The sequence below is a fragment of the Pelophylax lessonae genome (genome assembly GCF_965119305.1).
Source record: "Pelophylax lessonae genome assembly, chromosome: 2".
NCBI lineage: Eukaryota > Metazoa > Chordata > Amphibia > Anura > Ranidae > Pelophylax > Pelophylax lessonae.
In genome coordinates, this window is record NC_138769.1 from 184,038,330 (window position 1) to 184,043,838 (window position 5,509).

At 42.5% G+C, this 5,509-nt stretch overlaps 1 pseudogene across 1 annotated transcript; it reads right to left on the reverse strand.

The window, feature by feature from the left end:
* Positions 1 to 240: 240 nt before the first annotated feature.
* LOC309548014 lies at positions 241 to 1,137 on the reverse strand (annotated as a pseudogene). The gene has a single exon. The product of its transcript is annotated as an uncharacterized misc_RNA (transcript).
* Positions 1,138 to 5,509: the final 4,372 nt, after the last annotated feature.

Sequence of the window (5,509 nt, forward strand, 5' to 3'; positions counted from 1 at the left end):
TATAAAGGTGGTAATGTTGGCCTCTCATCTGGAAATAAAATATACAAATTCACAGCCTGCATATATACACATATTTATGGCTTTACCTAAAAAATAATGTGAACGTGATAAGGAAGTATCCAAACTTGATAATGTTAACACTGTCCAGAAACAGCAAAATCCCTCTCTGAAATAGATGCAGCAGGGTCAAAAAGAAACACTGACCAGTTTCACTAGTCCTTTATCACTTTGCCAAAGGTGTTACAGATTTGTAACAGACATTCTTCGTACTTTTGCTTCAGCAAATTCATTTATAAGGTCTCCAAAGTTCAGCTGTCTTGCAAGTTCATGCTCAATAGACAAAAGAGCCAGACTGTTCAGACGCTGCTCGCCCATGGTTGAACGGAGATAGTTTTTTATTAAGGCCAACTTCCTGAACGCTCTCTCTCCTTCTGCAACGGAGAGTGGAAGGGTAGCAAAAATTCTAAGGGCAATACAGACCTCTCCAAAAATCCCTTCAAGCTGTAGCTCATAAATTGAATTTAATAATTCCAAGGGACCCAGTTGATTGGCAAATGTTTCTTCATATATTTTCTGAAGGTGTTGTAGCTCCGTTAGTAGGGATCAGGTAAAGTCATCACAGTATGTGGAGATCAGCATTTCTGTTGAAGTTCTAGGTTCTTCTTCTGAAAGAGTCCTCAGATTCAAGATGGGAGCAAAGAGCTTGCAGACTTTTTCCATTGATTTAAACCTTTGATCCAGTTCTGATGACATCCATTGCTGGGAAGAACATACTGACTTTGAAAAAATGTTCGACATCCAGATCTTTAATATTTTTTCAGCCTTCTTTTTACGAAGCTGGTGAGCATTCAGTAGCTCCTTGGGAATCTCCATGGAATCAGCAACAACCTTAGCCTCAGAGAGTAGAGCTGGCCACTTATTCCGTAGCATCCTCATTTCCTCAGACAAAGCCCTGATGTTGGCTGCACCTAGGTCAATAGATACAGACCTTGACTGAAGGATTTTATTTCGTTCCTCAAAACTTTGCAGGACCTTAACCCAGACTGTAGCAAGAAGAATTGTACGGAAAGAGGAGAAATAATCCAGCAGTCCTTCTGCTTCAGAGTGTGCAGCACTTGTCAGTTTTTTATTTTCCATAACTCTTTCCAAAGCTTTCAGAATACTTTAAAGCTTTTGTGCAATTGGCCTTACTGCTTCAATCCTGGAACTCCATCTCGTGTCACTAAGGCCATGTAAAGAACTACCAACTTCATCTAACAAAGAGCTCCATCTCTCAGAACTGCTGCTGAATAGAACATACAGCCTATTTACACTCCCAAAGAAGGTCTTCATTTCAGGGGAACATGAAGCTGCATGTACACCAACAAGATTTAATGAGTGTGCTGCACATGGACAAAACAAGGCTGCTGGATACTTTTGTTGGATTCTGGATTTTACACCTTTAATTTTTCCAGACATGTTGGCTCCATTATCATAGCCTTGACCTCTACAGTCTTTGACATCGATGCCATGTTCACACAATCTTGATAGCATAATTTCAGCAATTTCTTCACTAGTCTTCTCAAACAAATCAAAGAATTCCAGGAACCTTTCTTGAATGCCCCATTTTCTTTTCACGAGATCTCTGTGCACATATTGTATAATAATAACATTCTGTTCCATATGGGATATATCTGGTGTTGCATCACAAATCACTGAGAAATAAATTGATTGTCGCCTTTCAGAAAGTATGACATTCAAAACACGTCTTCCGCATACATCGATGAATTCGTTTTGCGTGGCTGATGATAAATAATGTGCAGGTAGACGCTTCCCTGTTTCCTGGCTTTGTTTCACTTTTTCAAAATGTTCCCTAAGTACACTATCATATTTTGCAACAAGTTCGAGAATTCCAAGGAAATTACCATTATTAATGTCTCCAATTCTTTGAGAACATCTTCTAAAAACTAAATTCCATGAGGCCAAAAATAAGGTAACATGAAGAAGCCTTTCCAACAGAGCTGCAAACTTTTCTGCTTCTCTTGCCAAATTTCTTTGCATCTCAAAGTCCACACCTTGTCCGTCTGTGGACCTCTGTAAAGTTCGCCAACTTAAGTAGTTATTTCGGTGTTGAGCAGAACGTTCATGCTCTGACAATCTTGTATAAAGTCGATGCCATGTGTTTTTGGAAGGGTCAAAGCCTTCTCTCCTACATAGTATACTTCCATCCTTCCTATGGTAATAATTCAAAGAAAAAGCTCTGCAAGTGATGCAGTATAATACATGTTTGGAATCACTCCAACGAAGCCAGTCCCTCAAAATCTTCTCACGTCCATTTGAGGATTTTGAATATAAAAGATACTCTGTAAATGAACGTCCATCACTGTCCAAAATCATGCGACATGCCATCTTTTTTAGCTCCTCTTCAGTCATCAATCCAGAAAGCACAATTTGCGCTCTTTCTTTGTCTTGAAGATTTTCTGGCCACAGTGCTGGATCTTTCCAATCTATTTCACACAAATCCATAGGAACAGGACCTGTAGAATTTGAGGCAAAAGAGGAGCTGCATGAAGTTTCTAAATTGCTCAAAATGTCCAAGGGATATGAAGTGGAGGAGGCATCTTCTATACTTGCAGCAGACTGGGCGCATGAGGACACACTTTCCTCAGGTAAAACACAATCAGTGGAGCAGCTCGGAATTTCAGGCATACCCTCTTTTTGCACATCTTCAGATATAGCGAGCATCTCACAATGTTCCATAACTTGTTTTGAGGATGTTTCTGGTTCAACATTATGTTCCAGGGTGGTTTCTGGCTTCCTAAAATAATGAAAGATTAGATTTTTCTTCTTTATATTTTCTTGTTCTTCCTCTCGCTCTTTCCTCTCCTTGCACTTTTGAAATCCAGACTTGTGTGGATACATTTTTGGATTGACCTGAAACGGAGAAATGATTCTGGTTCTCAATATCCACAGCCATAATCCTAAATTTGGGTCATATCTATCTGATCTGCTGAACAATTCAGAAAGGGATTAGTTCCCCTTCGTCCAGCAGATAAGGATGTAGGGCAGTCGGGTATAAACCGGTTTGTGTACACCAGCCTCCCTTAAAGCAGGGTGGGCTGTGTCCGTGTCTGCTCTGCATATGCTGAGTGGAGACGGACCTGTCATCTGCCCACTTCGCTCAGTGGGGAATCAGTGGACAGATCCCTCATTGAACAAGCAGATTCCTCCCCATGTGAAAGAAGCCTTGATAACAAAACAGCAACACAGGCAGGCCACTTGCCCTCTGGAAGATTTACCCCCTTCATGACCAGGCCATTTTTAGCAATACGGCACTGTGTTACTTTAACTGACAACTGCGCGGTTGTACGATGCTGTACCCAGATAAAATGTATGTCCTTTTTTCCCACAAATAGAGCTTTCTTTTGGTAGTGCTATAAACAATAAAAAAAAAAAAAAAAAAAAATAATTTATTTCCTCCTATAAAACACATCTAATAAAAAAATTAAAAAAAAACACGAATTTCTTCATCAATTTAGGCCAATATGTATTCAGCTACATATTTTTGGTAACAAAAATTCCAATAAGCGTATATAGATTGGTTTTGCGTAAAAGTTATAGCATCTACAAACTAGGGGATATATGTATGAATTTTTTATTTATTTTTACTAGTAATGACCACAATCAGTGACTTATAGCAGGACTGTGATATTGCGGCAGACAAATCAGGCACCTAACTGACACTTTTTTTGGAAATCAGTAACACTAATACAATGAACAGTGCTAAACCTATGCACGGTCACTACTAATGACACTGGCTGGGAAGAAGGTAACATCAGGGCGATCAAAGGGTTAAATGTGTGCCTAACAAGTGTTTTCTTTATTGTGGGGGAAGTGCTTTTACTAATGGAAGGCATAAATACCAGGAACACAGAATCAATGTCCTCCACACAAACAGAAGAGCGATCTGCCTTGTTTACATAGGCACACTGCCGTTCTGCCTCTGTCTAGAACGATCGAGTCTGCTGAACCCGCTGATCGCAGACATCCCAACCTGCAAAAACTAATTTCAGGGAGGTGGCAAACTCATTTCAAAGGGGGGTGGCACTGCGCGCCGCGACCCCCCACCCCCACGCGCCGCCGCGCCCTTACCGCGCCGCGACTCCCCCGCACTAATTTAACACAACTAGAGGATGATGAAATTAAATAGAATCAGTATACAGAGGGTTACTTCAAATGAAATGGAATCAGTATACAGAGGTTTACTTCTTCTGAGAGATATTGAATGAACACTCTAACCACCATGACCACTTCAGTGATTTGAAGTGGTCATGGTGGTAGGAGTCAGATACACTGCACTTTCTGGGATATTTACAGGTATGTGCTGGGGGATAGTTGCACCCCTAGCACATGTGACTTAGGCAGCCAGAAAATGCCATGTCCTTGTTCATACGTGTATGAACAAGGACATGACATATTATGACAAAACACAACTAGTTATTAAAAAACATATTGTAACAATTTACACATGCTAATGCACATACCTTTTCTACTTATTTTGCAGACTGCTGGCGGTTACTGCAGGCGGGTACTGCTGGTGCGGGTACTGCTGGTACTGCTGGTGCCGGTACTGCTGGTGCGGTTTCTGCTGGCGGGTAATGCTGGTGGTTACTGCTGGCTGTTACTGCTGGAGGTTACTGCTTGCGGGTAATGCTGGCACTGCTGGCGGGTAATGCTGGTCATACGGGTACTGCTGGAAGAAGCAGCGGCTGCAGTAGAGAGCAGAGCTGCTGCTTCCTGTATCTAAAACCCAAAAAAAGAGACTAAGCGCTGTGATAATCATGTGCCTATAGCTGCCAGAGAGGATCAACCTCGGGACCGAGGATGGTAGGAAAAAACACACAACAGAAAGTCTCTCACCAGGAGACGCTTGGAGCTGTGATAAAAAATACTAATGTCATTGCAAATAAAGCAAAAAAACTTACTGTTTATTAAGACGAACAAGGGAAACAGTTAAAATAATAATACTGTCATGTGCTTTCTGCTTCACTGACCCTTTAAGACAAGCCGAGTGTTCTGGTCAGTGGATGGAGCTGAACAGGAGCCAATCCTGCAGCTGTCTAAAAAAGGCTGGGAGTGCTGGCAGAAAAAGGACAACCTGTTCCTTGTAATGCTAACCCCAGTGGACTGTGTAACATACAGTGGCGGACTTCCAGCGGTCCGCTTGTAGACACACGAAGGGCTCTGTCCAGGCAAAGAGGTGGAGGGGAGACCAACGGTGATGGAGCCGAGCGCTGCAGCTGGAGGATGAAGTCACCGCTGTGAGCCGATCGACAATCCGATGGTATGGGACAGGCCGCACTCGGCTACCGAAGGCACTGTGTGCTGCTTGGACCAAGCCATCCCATACCATCAGAGTGTCGGTCGGCTCACAGCGGTGATGTCATCCTCCGACTGCAGTGTTCGGCTCCAACGCCGTTGGTCTCTCCTTCGGCAGACATCCTAAGTCTCCTGCTGCAGCCGGGAGATC